We start from the raw sequence: 19,891 nt of genomic DNA on the forward strand, positions 1-19,891 counted from the left end.
CAGTCCTCGCCCACAGACAAGCCGCCAACCTGAAGCATATTCTCACCAGCAACTATACACCACACCACCGGACCTAACCAGATCAGCCATACTGTCACTGGTTCAGTCTCCTGCACAGCACTCCACCATCTCTGTGCATCTAGAGCAGAGAGAATACATATGCACCAGCAGCAGACACAATTTTCTACACTCTGGGTCCTAGTAGCGGTCCTCCCACAGTCTGGCACCTGAGGCGGCCACCTCAGTTTGCCTCATGGTAAAGCCAGCCCTATGCAGAGATTTGGATTTTGAGCTGGGGATTGGGGTGCAGGGTCTGGAAGGGCATATGGGTGTAGGAGCGGGGCTTAGGGTTTTGACCTGGGACAGGGTTCTAGGAGGGGCAGGCAGAGGGTTGGGGGAAGAGAGGGACTGGGGTGCCAGAGGAAATCTCTGTTTGGGAGGTGTTTACCTAAATGGCTCCCGACCAGCAGTGCAGCAAGTCCCTCAGGTAGGCTCCCTGGCTTCCATGCCACCTCCCCACCTCTTAAAGCAACCAGCTATGGGGCCATGTGCTTCTCTGAGCACCACAAGCCAAGGTGGGGGGAGGTGCTTTATGCACAACCTCTGTGCATGGCCCAAGCAGCTCCCATTGGCCAGTTTCCAGCCAATGGGAGCTGAAAGATTGTGCTAGGTGTGAGGCAATGCGTAAAACCTCTGCCCCCACCCTGGCTCACATTCCTCAGATAAGTATGTTGCCTATGGAGCTGGCTGCTTTAAGTGGTGTGCAGGGGTGGGGCAGATAGGGAGCTTGCTCAAGTGTCCTAACACGTTACAGGTGGATCTGGCAGCTTGGCAGGCCGGATCTAGCCTGCAGGCTGTATTTTGTCCACTACTGCTATAAGGGTTGTTTATATTTGACTTATGTTTTTCTGTACTCCTATGGCTGTTTAAAAATGAACTCTGATTCCCAAATCCCAGGTGCTCTTTTAAAAAGCTTGAAGGGAGGTCTTAGGCATAGTAATGATTTTTTCTGTGTTAAGATGCTTCAAGTGGAGCATAGTCAATACACCAATTAGTAAAGGACACCATATTTTGCTCTGTCTTTGGGCATAAGCAAAAGAATAATCATTGGAAAAGAAGTTAAATCACCAAGTTGAGAAGTTGTAAGTGTTCTATTAGTATCCTGCTAGTGATACTGCTTCTCAGCACTGATGAACTAGCAAGTTAATAATCAACTCGGAGAGTTGGACCAGATTCTGAAATATTGTATTTATTTTAATGTAAATATGGAGTTTAATGCCACTGAAGACATTAGGGTTTGTGGGACTCAACGCCTTTGAACATGAGGCCATTTTTCCTTTGGTGTCTAAATATGGATTTGGGAACATAATTTTAATCACCATGTCTGAAAATATTGTGTGTGTGTATATATATACATACATACATTCATAAATTGCTTGTACAGTAATCCATTAAGGAGTAGTCTCAGGGCTGTTTCCTACTCTGGCATTCAGAGTGCAGAAGGTTGGGGTCCACAAATACTTTAAATACCTTGCCTCTAGGCTCCACTTACAATCCTCCCTGCCCCTCTCTGCGAGTCACAGATACACTGGCTCTGAGAAATAGAAAAATTACCACCATCAAGTGATTTAACCCTGAAAAATCAGGAGGGAACCCTTGCATTCCTTCCCCAGGGGTACCCCAAGCTCTTTTGACCCCAAAAGAGCTTGAAAACAGAAAAAAGAAAAACAAGCTGCAGGCTCTGGTATCCCAGAAAAAAATCCGCCATGCCCAGGGTATGCATCTGCTCTTCCGCTTTTTTTTTTCTTTCAGAAGAACAGACATGCTCTTTTAGAAGCCCTGTCTTCCTCCTTCCACAAGGAAAAAGGGCTCTTCTGAAAGAGGAGGATTTTCCAAAATTTGGTCCAGTGCAAATGGACCAAATTTCAGAAAAGACTCTTCCGACAAAACTATCAGAAAAAGGTACGCAAATTGAGGAGATAGATCCTTGTAGTCTAGTCATAGTCTCGGTAACCCTGAGCCAGCACTCCTCCGATCCATCACAAAGAGTAATGAGCCTTCTTATGTATGGAGTCTGCTCCATCATCATAAGCATTTATTTGTACTGAGAAGAACATTCTGTTTGTTCTCACAGTAGGTTTTCCTCCTTCTTAGAACAAAAGCATATCAGTTAAGTGAAAACTAGGAGAAAAAAATCTAATTTCCATGATTACTGTAATGTACCATTTATAAAATCTTGAACACTTTTTTAAAACAATAATAAAATCCAGTTATTGGATTGTCAACACCAACTGTATCAATCTGACAGCAGGTAACTGTTTCTAGTTTAACCATAATTGATACCAGTGGTAGAGACCTTGTATAAATAGATGAATGTCTGTGAATTCAGAAGAAGATTCACACATAATTCTAATTAATTCTGGCAGGTGCCTTCGAGCAGCTTCACAGCTGTCATAGATATGTTGCAAATTTGAAATAATGACCAGTTTGATTTCAGTAACTTTATACATATACTAGCATATTTACCTGGTGTTGCTCAGGTCCTTAACTCAAATAATTATTTAAAAAAAAATAAAAGGAAAATGTACATGCTTTTGTTAATGACTGTTTTTTTAAATGTCATGTTATTTTTTAAAATTAATGTTAGTCCAAATTTTAAAATGAGAAGTCCATCAAGTGTATTTTGTTTCTTCATCCCTATAAACTTTTATCATCTGCTATGCTTTAACAAAAAAGGACTATAGTCATTTTGGTTTCCAGCAACATTGTCTTTTATTTTTCAAACCTTAAGCTTTGATTTAGTTGTGCCAAAACTGAGCACTACTCCACATTTCTCAAGTTTCTCTCTTTTGTGTAAGTTTTATTAAAAAGTCATCCAATTCCAGGTTCATCCTATTTTTCTGGCTCATCTTTGTTCAATCTCTCAACATTCACTGAATTATGACAATTTTAGGACTGTATTTGATTTGGTGATTCTGTCTGTTTTCTGTTTGGTTTTATGAGAAGTAATCGCATTGCAGGCACAACCAAACCCTAACCTTGCTTTAAAGTATGATAAGAGGAAGTTATTTGCCCAATCTGGTGGCCCTACCTCTTACTGTTCAGAAGGATTCCTTGATCAAGCAGACAACTGTCTAAAACAGAATGACATCATCAGGCTTTCCAGAGGGGGGTTGGCGAGCAGTGGGCGCAGCCTCCTAATACAGTATATAACCATTGTACATAGTATAATATATAGGAATAGAAAGTCAGAAAACTAACCTACAATGCTTAGGATCAGGCTGCCACCAGGAGAAGCAAAGAGGGTGATTGCCCTGTAACATGGTGATTCAAAGAGGCCCGGGAATCCCAGGTGCCACTGTTGCTACTGTGGTAGTGGCAGTGGCAGCAGTCGGAGCCAGAGTGCTATGTGTTCCGTGCAACTTTGACAGGGGGTGCTCTAGGCAGTGCCCCAGCCCTGCTCCTTCCACTAAAGGTTCCATCCCTTCCAGAAGCACAGAGCCGGGCTCCTCCCCACCTTGCCCAGGGGCCCGCAGAAGCTGTCAGTTTCCCTGCCTGTGATTCATGAGTAGCTCTTGTGTGCTGTAGATGAGTTTCATGGACATTAAAAATTAAATGGACTCAAAACAAGCCAAACCTATGTTTATAGAAAGGGGGGGGGGGGCGGAATGTGTAATGTTTTGCACAAAATGAACAGTGAAGCTAGACTGATTTGATTTGATTTACCGTTACCGCATATAATACTCTAGTATTCCAGTTGCAAATACTGTGAGTGATTTATAGGGCCTAATTCTTGATTGCTTTGTGCCATATATAATAATTTATGCCTGTGCATACTGGGTATAAATTACTGCTACTTATATGCTGTGTCATTTTCCTCACATTTTGTACAGGTATAAATTATGAGTGCAGTGCAGTGGAGAATCAGACTGGTAAATATTTTAGTATTCGTTTAAAAAAAAGAACATTACTATGAGGTTTTTTGTAACTATAATGTAAGTATTTGAGAGTGTACTGCATGAAAACGTTCTACATATTGCCCTTATTCCTCTTTCTATAAAATGTAGCTATTTTTATAGGTATATAAATATGAGCTTTGTCAGTATCTCAATCATTGTCCTCACATTCCCAGATGGTAACTGAGAAAGAGGATAGAATACTAGGACTGGAAGGGACCTCTACTGGTCATCATGTCCAGTATCCCGCACTCACAGTTGGATCAAGCAACATCTAGATCATCCCTGACTGATGTTTCTCTAACCTGTTCTTAAATATCTCTAATGATGGAGATTCCACAATCCCTCTAAGGTAATTTATCCCAGTGCTTAACCATATTGGAAGTTTTTCCTGATGTCCAATCTAAACCTCCCTTGCTGCAATTAAAGCCCATTGCTTCTTATCCTACCATCAGAGATTAAGAAGAATATTTTTTCTCCCTCCTTCTTGTAATACCCTTTTAGGTACTAGAAAGCTGCTATCATGCCCTCTCTTAGTCTTCTCTTTTCCAAACTAAACAATCCCAATTATTTCGGTCTTCCCTCATAGGTCATGTTTTCTAAACCTTTATTACTTTTTGTTGCTCTTCTCTAGACCTCCAATTTCTCCACATCTTTCCTGAAATGTGGTCCAGCATTGAACACAATACTGTAGTCGAGGGTTAATCAGCACAGAGTAGAGCCAGAAGAATTACTTTTCATGTTTTTCTTACATCACTCCCGTTAATCCATCCCAGAGTGATGCTTGCTTTTTTTTTGCAATAGTGTCACCCAAGCTGCCTTCCACTTTCAAATTCTCAACTATTTCCTCCCTATTTGTTAAAATCAAATTTAGAACAACCTCCCCTCAGTAGCTTTCTTCAGATTCTGAAATAATAATAATAAAAAAGGTCTTTAATACATTCCAAGACTTGTTGAATAATCTATTTCCTGCTGTGTTATTTTGCCAACAGATATCTGGATAGTTGAAGTTCCCATCACCACTAAGTTCTATGCTTTGCTTGATTTTATTAGTTGTTTAAAAATAGCCTCATCCACATCTTTTTCCTGGGTAGGTGATCTGTAATTGACCACTACCATGACATCATCCTTATTTCTGCCTTGTCTTTCCTTTATTCCTACTATTGCAGCCCATGCACCTCCCAATTTCCGACCCATCTCCTAGGTTTGACTTACTCATGGGCTTTGATCACTTGCCCGCATCAAACAGATTTTTAAGGCTCTCTTCACTTGGCTAGTCAGTCTGTGTCTAAATACTCCCTTTCCCTTTCCTCAGTAAGTGGACCCCCATCTCTGCTTAGCTGTCCCTCCTGGAACAGCATCCCAAGCTCAAGGAAGCCAAAGCCCCTCTGGCAACACCATCCTTGCAGTCAGGCATTCACCTCCACAATGCATCTGTCTGTGCCTGAGACCCTGTTTTTGACTGGAAGGATTGAAGAGAACAGCACCTGCACCCCAAACTCATTCTCACATACTCCCAGAGACCTATAGTCACTTTGGATCTGCTCAGGGTCACACCCTGCAGTATCATTAGTGCCCACATGGATGATTAGCATGGGGTAGTAGTCAGAGGACCAGACGATCTTCAATGATCCCTCCATAACGTTTCAAGATACATGCCTCTGGCAGGCAGCATAGCTCCAGTGATGCCATGTCAGGGCTACAGTTGAGTGCCTCTGTACTCCTCAGGAAGATTCACAGACTTATCCAAATGCATATCAGACTTCCATGCCCAGGTCTCCTGAATCATAGTCCAATACTCTATATAGACCAACCTTCCTATCTCCTATCTATACTATAGTTACAGAGCCAAATTCATTGTAGTAGTCTGAGGTATATACCTCAGTGCAAAATTTAACTTTGTGTTTCTTATTCATATTTAATTATTTATTTTATTAACTGTGTTACCAAAATAGTACACGTGATATGAATAATAGCTTGTAATTGGGTAGTTGCTGGGCTGGTGATCCATGAATTCTAGCTAAACTTAGTGACATAGCACTAGTAAGTGGCAAGGAGACATGACTTGTTAACTGTTGAAAGTGATATAAAAGACTTATTGGTAAGGTTTTCTCTAAATTTAGTAATTCTAGTTCTTAAGGCATTCATTGTGAAACTTCAAAGTTAGGCAACTTGATATTAACTGTACCAAATTTGCAACTGCATGTGAGGGAGAAAAGTTGCCATCTCCAACAATCCTACATGCAGGGACTATCACACTGGTATTAAATTACAAGGTAAAATATCCACATAGTATTTTACTCATTTTCCTCTTTCACTTTTTCCTTATTTTGCTTGAATAAGTTGCCTTCTATGTATCTTCTGAAAGTTGATTTCACACTATTTGCAATAATTATTTACTAAAAATATATGAAAGGATTCAGGCACACCTGATCATTTTGTTAAATAATCTTGAAGTGTTTGTTTCCAGTGTTCACTATTACAATCATGTACATAAGGAGCCATCTAATCATTATTTGGTCAAGGATATAACCTTTCCAACAAACTCTGGTGTTGTCTACACTTAAACCAAGCAGTGCTTTAGCAAAGACACAAAGACACTACCTTTGCTGACAGGAAGGGTCCTCCCTTTACGGAAAGTACTCCATCTCCTCCAGAAGTGATCATTAGTTTGATGGGAGAGATCTCCCATACATTTAGCATCATCTAACCAGGGGTTAAGTTGGCTTAACTGTCTGTCTCAGGGGTGTGGATTTTTATGCCTTTGAAAGATATAGCTATACTTATCTATTTTCCGAGTGTAGACTGGCCTACAGTTATGCAGCTTTGGAAAACAGTCTTTATTACATATTTTTATTGTCCTATGCAATGGGAGAATAATGGTAGTACAATCAATTTGAGCACATTATGCAAATGCCACAAGTCAGCTGTTTTACATAGAAGTAATTACTAGCTAGCAAGCACATAATCCACAAAACCAGAAATAAAAGCTAATTCATTCCATTTATGGATATCAGTTCCATTTTTATGACTATTACCAACAGAGAAGTCCATATATTAGTATAAGCCACATGAATATTCAAGGTTATTTGCTTCAGTTGTCAGTATCCCATGTAACTAAAGCAGGTCATACTACAGGAAGAAGGTATGTTAAAATACATGCAAAATTATGCAAGGACTTTGCTAGCTTATTGATATTATATCATCATTATGTATTTAAATAGTTGAAGTCATGTTTTAATAGTTTTAATGTGCATTGTTGATATAAAGTAAAGAACAAGATGAACAAGGTGATAACACAGTGACCATGAAAAAGATAATTGTGACTTTTGTCAAAATGCTGCCAATATTCTGCACATTTCACAGATTTTATTGATGCAAATGTATTTTACAGAATCTGTGTTCAGTTACAGAACTAAAGACATAAACTTCATTTCTCCTTCAAATTCCATTTCACTTCATGATAGGCTAGCATTAATTTTAGAAGCAGTCAGTAATAAATGTATATCCTTAAAGAGAAGATAGCATACATTGTAATTTAGAGTTGTATTCTGGACTGAATAAAATTGGTCACTTTTTTTTCTTTTCTTTTAAAAGAATAAAATATGGTTAAGAGAGTAATAAAGTATTTATTTCTTTTTTTCATTTCCAAAGACCTAGCATTCAGGAACTAGCTAATATTTTCTTCCAGTTAATCAGAATAAAGTATGATGGTAATAAACACATTGGCTATGTCTACATTGGTCCCTTTTCCGAAAGGGGCATGCTAATTTTACAGGTCGTAATAGGGAAATCTGCGGGGGATTTAAATATCCCCCGCGGCATTTAAATAAAGATGTCCACCGCTTTTTTCTGGCTTTTAGAAAAGCCGGAAAAGAGCGTTTACACTAGCCCCGATCCTCCGGAAAAAAGCCCTTTTCCAGAGGATCTCTTATTCCTACTTCTAAAAGCCGGAAAAAAGTGGCGGACATCTTATTTAAATGCCGCGGGGGATATTTAAATCCTCCGCGGATTTCCCTATTACGACCTGTAAAATTAGCATGCCCCTTTCGGAAAAGGGGCCAGTGTAGACGCAGCCACTGACTTTATGGATAAATGAACATGTCATGTTCAGATTCAGCTCCTCTTTTCTTAAGATTTAAGCAAACTTTTCAATCTTTTAAATAGTCCATGTCTTCTATGATATTTAGTGGTACCAACTACTTTATAGAGCTAATTCCACAAGAAAGAAGACGTACAAATCTTCATTGTGTGGCCCAATACATCAGCAGATGGTGAGAAACTAAATAAAACATTACTATTTGGTAATTTGTATTATTACAATTGTGGAATCTTTTTTAGTTCTTTAATATTGTATTTAGAATACTATTGAATGAATGTATATACCTAAGTTACGTATATGGGAGAGTTAAAACAGAGACAGGGAATTTGAAATCTAGTTTGTAAAATAAGTTAAAATTAATTGAGTGAGCATTCTGTCATTTTCTTTTACATTTTTTGTTTTGTTTTGGGTTTTTTGGTGATTTAACACTCACATTTTCCTCCATTTAAAACAGGTTTTTCTGTCTCCTGGTTCTGTGTGAAAGGCACAGAGGCAAAAAATATGGGAAATAAAGGGGCAAGGTCTAATACCTATTGAAGTCAACATAAGTCTTTCCATATCCTTCCATGATTATTTGACTTGGCCCTAATTAATGGATTATTGAAGGAAAGAGTGAATATTGAAAATGCAGAGATTGATGTGCTTCCAGTGAAAGCTCTGTAACATTGGGCGACTGTGATTCAAATTACACTCACATCTCTGGTCTTCACTTTATGTTTGAATAAACAATTAACTCAAACTGACACTCCTCCAAAGCTGCCAAGTTCTGTTATAGGTGGGTTGGTGGGTTTGTTTTGAGTTCTATATTAAAATTCTACCATTGTCCTGCTGTGTGACATTGGGCAAGACTCTTCATCACATCAGCCTCTTGCTGATGATGTGAAGACAGGCATCATATTCTTCTCACTCTTACAATTGGTTTATCTCTATTCATCATTTCCAGGCAATCTATGCAAGAGAAATGATTTAGGGGTTATTAGACAGTTGTCTGAGTACAAGCTGTCAGTGCAATTCTTTTGTGGCAAAAAGGTAAATGTTGGATGTATCAAAAGGAGATTATCAAGTGGAAGCAGAAAAATGATCTTGCCTTTGTGCATGGCATTGGTAAGATCACCACCAGAATACTGTGCCCAATTCTGATGTCCACCCTTCAAGAAGGATGTGGAATTACTGGAAATCAATGGAAGGACCCATTACAATGTTTTCAGCTTATCAAAAAGAGTGAGAGTGACTTGAACATTATATGGATGAGTGGGAAGCAGAGGGAGGTTAAACTTTGCTGGCAAAAACACTTTAAGATCCAGTGGCTGGATGTTGAGCTTAGACAAATTTAGCCTTGAAACAAGATGCCTGTGTTTCAACTTCATCTGGAGCAGCAGAAACTGGCCACACCTGAAGATGGGATTCTCTAGGCAGAGTAGAGCAGTGTTCTGAGGTGGTACAGAGAATCTGGTTGGTTGGTTGTTGGGCTGATTTGATATTTGGGTAATGGGTCTCTCTCTTATGCTCAAGTGTCTTACTAATTGCCAGATTTGGGGTTGGGAAAGAATTTCCCCTCAGATCAGTTTGTCAGGGATCAGAGGGGTTTTCAACTTTCACTGAAGTGTGGGGTGTCCTTTGGTTTCCAGCACTGGTTGACTCCTTAGTCCCTCCTGTTCTTTGTCTATGGCACACACAGCTTAGTTTTCTGAGGTTTGAAATGTTTTGTCCTAACTAAAATCCTTACTACAGAAGTATCTGGATCAAATTTAATGACCTGTGATATATAGCTGATACTTCCCTCTGGCCTTTAACATTTTTTATAGAGCTTCATAGATTTTGAGACGTTAATGAAAGCTGGCATTCTATTTTGTATGGTCCAAACGATGGCTTTTTAAATAAATGGCTGATGCAAGCCTATATGGCTCATCAGTGGTTTGGTGCATTATCACAGTTGCTCCCATATAGATCTTTCATCAGGAAGGTGGAAATGCTGATTTTAGAGTGTCAGCTGTGACTGGTACATAGCACTGTGAGAAAGGGAAATTTTATTTTGCTGATATCAGTAATGAAAACACTACTACCATATATAATATTTCAACCAGCTTTTCATATTAAGATCCCTTTTTTACCTTTGCTATCTTACTGTGGTTTCACTAATTCTGCCTTCTTAATGTAGAACGGAAAAGTGAAGATATTGTGCAAACATAATAATCAGCACTAGACAGTATGGGCAGGTGAAGAAGTTAATTAATAAATTAGCAAAGAAAGACTGCTGTATTTATGAATCTTCAAATTCTAAGCATAATCTGTTTTCTCATTTCCAAATGAGTCTTTTTAGAAAACATGGCATTTAATTGCTTTGTATTATAACAAAAGCAACACCCTCATAAGGTTGATGTTGTGCAGGGGCACAACTTATTTATACTTTTATAGTACAAAATTTCATGTTGAGATAGGTGCTTGGGATCCCATAACAGCAATATGTGCTTCCTGTAGATGTGTTATTAAAATGAAAAAGATGCACTTGTAGGGCACAAGCATTGTAAATCAAAACCTCATTTTGCTTAAATATTTTTCTTGATCTATGCTTTGTAATTTTTTTCAAACTATATTATTCTGTCCTCAAAACAAGGCCATCTGGATGCTAGTGAGTGATGACCCTATGCCAAATGTTTAAAAATCAACTTAATAAGCGACTGTTTTATTTTTACACACCGGTAGCCAATTTGTTGAAAAACCTGGCATCTGGACTGGAACCTCTACTTTAAATGATATCTGCATGTGGCCCACCATAATAGAGAAAATGGTTCTGTTGTGCAGGGAGAGATGGGGAAGGAAAGTGCATGTCTTTTATCAGGATGGTGGGCAGTGTACTCAAAGTCTTACTTTATTCTCATTCAAAAAAGTGACTAAACTGTCATTGATTTCAATGGTACAGGATCAGTTCCTAAGATTGTAAGCTCTGCAAGGCAGGGAATTTTTTTGTTATGTGTGTGAACAGTGAACAAAGAGGCCCCAAGCTCTGCTTGTGGCTTTCAAATGTTATCACAATCCAAATGATGATGATATGGAGCACAGCCTTCCAGAAGATTACACAGTGGGTGTGCAGTGTGTATGTTTGGAGTCAGATCTGTTACTTGCAGCTGCAGGAGGGGCAGCACAGATGTGGAAATCTTGCCTCCTAGATAACATGAGCATTCAGACTTAGCCCCACACTTTGTATTTGATTTGGCCCTTAATGTGAGATTGCTCTGATGAGAACTTTGTTACATATAATTTCTTCAAGGAAATGAGCATATATCTTCTGTATCAAGTCTAAAGAACAGTTTTATTTCCTGTGTTAATGGAGTTACAAGCAGTAGTTTTGCACGTTACTATTTAACTAGAATATTTTCCCTTAAAACTTGGATATGCATTTTCTTGCAAACTAATTTTCTCCACACTCATTAGCCAATCAATGCAACCACCTGCCTCTAATTTAATTCTCAGGAAACAAAACCACAGTTAATTTATATAATAAGTTCCATGAAGAAAATGGGTCCTTATAGTAATTGACTTATTGTCCTTTGTAAATTAGATTTCATTATTTCCCATTGTTAAATATGGATCATTTTATGGTGCTAATATTACTAAAGTAATAAACAAACATATGATAATTAATTTAGGATTAACTAATCTAATTTCAAATGGCTATCAGTGCACAGTGACTTCATTAGTGAACATGTAGTTTCTTTATAGCTGTCTTTTCAAGTATAGTTAAGATTCATTATCTTTTAGTAAGGTTGGTATAATATGTTAGCTTAGCCAAGCTAATTTGTAGTGCAGGTTCTCTGTTCCTCACTGAGTGAAACATATTATTTTCCCTATAAAAGAAATTCAGAGATTTATTTTTATCATAAATTTTGAGTATTAAGGCTGATTGTTTTTAACAAGCAATCACTCCATTAAAAAAAAATCACAAAAATGACAGTCCCCAGCTTGTATTCTGATATCCCTGTGCTATTTTATTTATGAAGTTTCACACCCTAGTTGTGAGTTCAGAGGTAAGGCTTTTTGCAAATAAAAATACTTTTTTATATCAGGCATATTTCCTAATCTATTTTTTCACATGTAGAATAAGACTATTAAGACAACTAACTTCAAGATTGTGTTGTAAATCCATGAAAATCAGAATTCAGACAGCAATGGAAGCAGGTGTTCTATGCGGCCCAGAAGATCTTCACCTCAAGAACTGTGATTATGTAATTATTCAAATCTGATTTTGGACTCAAACAGACATGAGGAGTATCTATTGTGTAGAGCAGGACACATGGGTGAGATTCATTGATGCCTTGACAGTCAGGATTACACCATATGAACACCATTATTTTTCAATGGTTTCAAAGGTATTATGCCTCTGTAAATCTTGGGCTCTAAGGGTCTTGGGAAGGACATGCAGAGGGGCTTGTTATACCAGTTGAACAAACATCACCATAGTTTCTCCACGGTATCCTTGTCAGTTAGCTTGCTCTTCATAACCTGTAGCCAAATTATGGATGCTTTCTCTATACTATAGTTATAACTTTTGTGTGTCCTCTCTCTACACTGCAGCAGTATAAGAGATGGCCATAGTTTGGCATCAAAGATAAATATTGGTAGAACTAGAGATATAGAAATCATAGGTCTTCATGGATCAATAAAAGTATGATATGCATTATATACCATTATATGCAGCTCTTTAATTCCCTCATTCTATTACACTCAACTCTCCACTTTGCTCTGGGTATTTCCCCCTATTTCTTACAAATACGTGGGGCTGGTTTACACTACCACTAAAGCTATTGAACTTATGTCACTCAGGGGTGTGGAAATGACACTCCCTACCCAAATGACATAAGTTACTTGGACTTAAAGCAGTGTCCATATTGCACTGTGTGGGTGGGAGATGCTCTCCTGCAACACTGTTTCCATCTCTTGTGGAGGTGAAGTAATAATGCTGTCCCATTGGCTTAGCATATCTTCACCAGATGCATTGCAGCCCAACAGCTGTGCCATTGTAGTGCAGTGGTGTAAACTTACTGAAAAAGAAAGTGCTTATGTTCATCTAGAGGACATTAATTTAGCAACCAAATTTTGATACCATTCTATTGGAATAGTCTTGGAAAGAGCGGACACAATAGATAGCAAGCCATTAACTAATCAACCAACCAACCAAAAACACTGCAATACTAAAGATGGCTCAAGTCATAGAGGATATTTTTTCTCTTGGTTATTTGTGCACAGGAAGATATTATATAAGGACTACAAGATATACTCAGCATTGTTTTTCTTCATTTAAATCACTGTGCACAGGATTGTGGGGTGGGGCTTGTGATAAGGGGTTCAGCATGCATGCTACCCCAGAGATAGAGGACAACTCCAGACCTCTCTTACCATAGCAGTTTGAAGACAGAGGAGAAGTGCCAGTCCATGGCCACTGCTGCTGTAGTGAGCACATGCAGGTGAGGGGTGCATGTGCCACCGGCTTGGGGACAGGAAGACATACAGGCAACAGACACACAAACAGACACACTCTATGAAATATATAGTAGGTAGCTTTCCCTTTCTTCACCCATGCCCCTGCTGGTTATAGGTGTCCCAGTCCCCATCTCTGGCCTCTTGCTGCCCCTCTGTGGTCATTCTGTAGTATAACTCCCTTCCTCGCCTCCCTGTCCGGCGATTTGCGCATGTGCAGATTGTTCTGTGCATGCGCAGATCGCCTGAACCCAGCTCTTCCGGGTTACAATCTACTCGCCAAAGGCAAGTAGATTGTATTATTTGTCAAGCCCTGGCTATGCTGATGTAACCCGTGGTGTAGACACAACTGGGTCAAAAGAAGAATTCTTCTCTTGACCTACCTACTGTCTCTCATGGAGGCAGATTAGCCTTTTTGATGGGAGAACACCTCCCATTGGCATAGGTAGTATCTACACTGAAGTGCTGCAATGGAGCAGGTGCAGAACTTCACCTGTGTTGCTGTAGCAATTTAAGTATAGACAGTCCTGTAGAAGCCCAAGGACAGAAATTGATGGTTTCTGGGTATAAAGGAAAATTTAGAGATAGTTGATTTCATTTACAGGGAGGACACTGTATGAAACACTTTCGGACTTATAGGTGGAAAAGGTTTATCATTTCCAATGCAAGGCCTTTGTTACAATGAAGTCCACTTTAAACAAACATACAACTAATAAAGCCTCCCTAGATTTGGATGTAGTATATTTTTCTGAGTATATTTAAGCAAGGTTCTGCTTGAATTAGACAAGATGGCAAAGGACAGCAGAGAGGAGACATTATCCCCATTTTGTTGACAAGCTACAAAAGCTTGCCTAGTGCCACACAGTGAAATCTTTGATGGTGAGAAATTGGATCCAGATCTCCTGAGTCACAGCCCAGTGCCTTAACCATAAGACTGTTGCTTATCTATGTGGTGGCATGCTGTTAGGTGGGAGCTCTTGGAGTTAGGCAGAATGACTCTCACAGATCAAGAATGTGCTGCTGCTGTACCATCCTTTGACAGAGGACAAGACACACTCTATCATGTAAAGTGTCTGTCCTTCTTGCCTGTAAAAAATGGAGGTTAAGGATTAAACCCAAAAACTCATTTTTGCCTCCTCTGGAGAGTCTAGTGCCAATAGGCCTGCTAGAATTTTTTGACCAAGTGTTGAATAAAAAAACAGATAAAGTGTGAGAGATTTAGAATGTAGATGACATTCCACAGCAGATGTATGCAGTTGTATGGCAGATCCTATTTCGGCCCTACTAAACTACTTGACAATTTCGCATTTCTATAATCAGTAAAAAAAAATTTTTCAACTTTCAGATCAAATATAAAGTGATTTTTTTTTTGTTCCTGGTTCAAAAAGAGTGAGACTTGGTCAAATTATTTACGTAACCAGGACCTGTCATGCAGTGATAGACAGATTGAAGCAGAATCTTTCTATTCTATTGTTCCCTAAATGTTCTGATATGTCATTATCCAACAAAAATGAGATGCTTTAAATGTCAGCACATTAAAATGAATGATTTGCATAACATCTTGTTTTTAAATTCATTGGTATGGGAGGAAGAGAGATATTATATCTATTTGGAATATAATTGATGAAGAGAGTAATTAAAAAATAAAAGAAAAAATCGCATAACTCCACATAATTCAAATATCAAAATCAAGGACTCTTAATCTACACCAGCCCAATTTAAAAGGCTTTTTACTCCAGAATACCATACAATCTTAGCAGAATTTAACAGCAAACTGAAATAAATAACAAATCAGTGAAAGATTTACTTGCTATTTAGTCTCAATCAATGTCAAATTAAGCATAAGCTTTTATAATCTCTTTAAAATATTTGACTTCTACAAACAAAGTGGACTTAAATCAATGCTGCTTCAGTGCATGCTGCCAAGAGTATGTTTACTGAAAGAAGGAAAGAGACCACATAGTTAATGCATATTCACAAGTTTCTCTTCATCTTCAAGTTATAGGGATCCTTTCTTCCCTTGATGTGAGATTAGAACTCCGATTCACATTAATATGGCTTGAACAGTTTATAATGTCAGTTCTGCTGGAAATTTCCCCTGAAATATACTCACAGTAGCATGTTTGCATTCAGGCAAGCCACAATTTTTTAACCAAGATGGATCTGTGGAAATGCAGCTGGATTCTTTCAGCTACTCAGTGTGTCCCTTTTTATCATAAGGGAAACTGGGGTTTTGTCTGGCAACTGAACAACAAAACTTTTATCATTCACAGATGCTTACTGTCTCACACAAAAGACAAAAGTTTTGCCACAGCAAGTGTCAGTGTAAACATTGTCGGAAGGAGCACTCTACTTTGGACAATGAGAACCCTGCTTGTAAGGGGTGGGAAAGGACCATTAACAGTGTTTACACTGCCCAGCTTTAAGCAACATGAAGGTCTCACTAAAAGTTGTGTAGTCTATACCAAGCCTGGGACTTCAGATATTTGGTGCCAGAAGAAGTCCATATGAACAGCTCTGCCAAATAGGAAAATCTTTTCCTCCCTGGTGAACTTGCAGTCATCTTTTGTGTAGCTCTGGCATCTCTGGATAAGCCAGCAGGGTTTATATGCTGTTGTGCATTTGATTAAAAATGTGAAATTCAGTTGCAGATCTTTTGCGTGCCAGATACATAGATAAGGTTGGTGCCCTTTCTTTGTTTCCATATACTCCTTTCCATTGCACAGCTTGAGTCATGGAAGTCAATTTTCCTTGATTGGAATTGTGTAAGTGAAAGAAAAAATGTTTTAACTGGTACTAGACCTTTACATGTGTAGGAGTCTCCCTTTCAGCTCATAGGGGTAGATGTGAGGCAGCTGCCATTTTGTTGCTGGCACAGAGCAAATGATGTTGTTCTTTCTCTCTCTCTCTCTCTCTCTGACATTTTTATTTTCTCTGTCATTTTCTCTGTAGCTGCCTTAAACTGCTCTTGCACAAGGCAGGGAGACTCCTGCATGTTTCAAGGTGCAGGGCACACACAACAGAATGGCATTTGGAATCTTACGCTCCCCTCAGGATCAATAGACAAAGAGTCCATTGTTCTCTCACAACAACTTTTCTCTGACAAACTTATTATTTCTCCAACAAGTGTCTCCTGAGGTATGAAATGAAACTCAATGGCACACTGGTGGTTAATATGTATAGAAACTATACAGGGAGTTGTGTATACACACTTAAAATATGCTTTAAAGCAGGAGCTGGCAATAGGCAGCCCATGCTATGTTTGGCCAGTTTTGCTGCTGGTGGGCTGCCAGATGCTTTGTTTGCTTGAGGATCTGTAGGTAGGGCCACTCACAGCTCCCGCTGGACATGGTTCACCATTCCTGGCACTGTCCAATGGGAGCCAGCAGCATGGGTTGGGCTACTGCTTCCCACAGATCCTGTTGATGGGGAACAGTGAACCGCAGCCCTAGTAAGTGCGAGTGCCTGGCTATACCTACGAATGCTGAGGTCAAGTGAGTTGAAGGACCTGGGGCTCGGGCAACTGCCACTCCTGCAATAGCAGAGATGTTGACGGGGAGCCCCAGGCCCTTTTGAATCACCAGACCACAGGGCAACTGCCTGCATTGCCTGCCCCCATTGGCAGGCTCAGGTAAACAAAGCATCTGGCAGCCCTCCAGTAGTGAATCGCATCCAACCCGTAGGCTGCTTATTGCCTACCCCTGCTCTTAAGCCTGTATAAAGGCAGAGCTGGCAAACAGGTTTTCTCTCTGACAAAGCATGTTTAGTCATCTATACCTATCTGTTCTGAGAGTTAAGCATTGTAAAGTCAACACAGTTGGAAGCTCCAATTACATATGAAATTTAACAAGAAAAACAAGTTGGGGGATTATGAAGCAAATAGAAATATTGGAAGACAGATTGGAGCCAGAACCCCAAGAAGGGAATCGTGGGGGGGGGGGGGTCAGCCTGTTTTATGGGGAGAAAACAATGATTATTTGAAAATAGAGGTGACACAAAAAGACACTTTGTCATCCATTCACAGAGAAAACTCCTTGAAAGGTTGGGATATTCATGGAAACTTGTATACTGGTAATAACCAAAAACCAGTGACTCTGTCAAAGGCTGAATACTTGAGTGAAAATCTACTTTTTTAAATAGGAAAGCTAACTATTGGTAAGTGTAGATCTGGAATTTCATGCTATTCCTTTTGTTTATATGTATCCTATTGTTCTTGTTATCTTGCTCGTTAGCATTTAAACATTATTCCTTGTTAATAAATGTAAGTTCATTTTCACTCTAAGTAGATTCCAGTTCTGTCGTGTTTTAAAAGGGGTCTATTCTAAATTGTTGTAGTCAAACTCTGCATATACTTTTTTGTCAGTGACAGCTTACCTGATCATTTCAATGAGTTTCCATAGATAGGGCTGGATCCTACTGAGGGACTGCTTTAGAGACTCCAGGGCTGCTGTGTGCTGATTACTAGGCTGATTTTAAAGAGTGACATCTGCAGAGGCCTGGAAGGCAGTATTTCTGTGGCCAGGGGCTGTGGCTTTCAGGGAGCTGAACTACAGCAAGCACAAACAAACCTGCTTAACACTAAGGGGATGTAGGGCTGAGGTGCCTCACGATCTTGTCATAACACAATTTCTCTTCAGGTATCTACATAGCTACAAAGGTTCCAGCCCTGAATTTCAAGATCATTGATTTACTTCTACTACTTTATCTATAACTCTCAGGGTATGTCTACACTACCACCCTAGTTCGAACTAGGGTGGTAATGTAGGCAACCGGAGTTGCAAATGAAGCCCGGGATTTGAATTTCCCAGGCTTCATTTGCATAAAGCCGGGCGACGCCATTTTTAAATGTCCGCTAGTGCGGACTCCGTGCCGTGTGTAGCCGCTTGGCACAGAGTCCGCACTAGCGAACTTTTAAAAATGGCGGCGCCCGGCTTTATGCAAATGAAGCCCAGGAAATTCAAATCCCGGGCTTCATTTGCAACTCCGGTTGCCTACATTACCACCCTAGTTCGAACTAGGGTGGTAGTGTAGACATACCCTCAAAGGGGTAGCTGTGTTAATCTGTAACTTTAAAAAATGAGTAGTCCTGTAGTACCATAGAGACTAACAAATATATATATAGTATTATGAGCTTTGGTAGGGTTATATTTTTGTTAGTCTCTAAGGTGCTACAGGACTACTTGTACTTTATAGTGCTTTTAATCAGTAGATCTCAAAGCACTTCGATGTCTTTACTGTATTTATCCTCATCAATATTATTTCTCCCTTTTTTATGTAACTGTGGCGGGCCCCTCCCACCTACTCTCTTAAGTCCAAGGCCCTGTGGCCTGAGTCCAAAGCATAGTCCGCATCCGGCCCTTCAAGACAAGGCCAAGGCCCTCCAGCCTGGGTCCATAACACAGTTTAAGGTTGTAGCAGGGCCGCACCCCAGATAGGGGGACCCAGGCCCACACTACTCCATCGGGTCTTGGCCCAGGGCCCTGTGAGCGACCGGGCAGCGGGTCACTACCTCGGTGGGACAATCCGGCCGAAACACGCCGAGGTTCTCTGGGTAGGAAAGGAGGCTCCCGCTCCTGCCCAGGCTTCCTAACTGGTTCTCTGGGGTTCCTTTCCCTGTACTTACCCCGCTTGCTGCGACCTCTGGGCTGGCGTCTCCTTAGCAGGCAGTCCCTGGGTCGCCCCAGCTCGCCTCCGCATCCCCTCCGGCCTCTCCTGGAGTCTCCGGCAACAGCTGTGCGGGAGCCCCCTTCACAGGTACTTCTCCTCTGGTTGTCTCCCCTGACTGGGTCCTTCCCCAGGCTTTTGTAGTGGAGCTACAGCCCAGGCATGCTTCGTAGAGATGTGGGGGAGGGGACCTCTGCAGCCAGGTAACTCTGGCTGGACCCTCCCTGCAGGTTCAGTGCGGGGCTGCCTCACCCCATCACAGTACAGGCAGTTCCCGGGTTACGTACAAGATAGGGACTGTAGGTTTGTTCTTAAGTTGAATCTGTATGTAAGTCGGAACTGGCATCCAGATTCAGCCGCTGCTGAAACTGACCACCAGTTCTGACTTACATACAGATTCAACTTAAGAACCCCAGGCGTCCCCAAGTCAGCTGCTGCTGAAACTGATCAGCAGCTGATTCCAGGAAGCCCGGGGCAGAGCAACTCTGCCTCGGGCTTCCTGTAGTCAGTTCTGGTCAGTTTCAGCAGCAGCTGACTTGGCGACACCTGGGGCAGAGCAGCTGGGGTGCTGCTGGGTTGCTCCTGTAGCGCCTAGAGCGGCGCTGTGGGACCAACCGGCAGCGCCCCAGCTGCTCTGCCACAGGCGTCCGGAGAAAAGCCTAGTCTGCTGGGGGGGAGGCGTACTAGCTGCGCC

General features: G+C 40.5%; 1 protein-coding gene and 1 long non-coding RNA gene across 2 annotated transcripts in view; one reads left to right on the forward strand and one right to left on the reverse strand.

The window, feature by feature from the left end:
- The window catches only part of CDH12 (cadherin 12), a 785,724-nt gene that overhangs the window by 522,648 nt on the left and 243,185 nt on the right, over window positions 1–19,891 (forward strand). The window lies entirely within an intron of this gene.
- LOC112547755 (uncharacterized) overlaps window positions 1–19,891 on the reverse strand; it is a 73,945-nt gene that overhangs the window by 52,857 nt on the left and 1,197 nt on the right. The gene's annotated exons all lie outside the window — the stretch shown is intronic.

Source organism: Pelodiscus sinensis, chromosome 2 (genome assembly GCF_049634645.1).
Source record: "Pelodiscus sinensis isolate JC-2024 chromosome 2, ASM4963464v1, whole genome shotgun sequence".
Classification (NCBI taxonomy): domain Eukaryota; kingdom Metazoa; phylum Chordata; order Testudines; family Trionychidae; genus Pelodiscus; species Pelodiscus sinensis.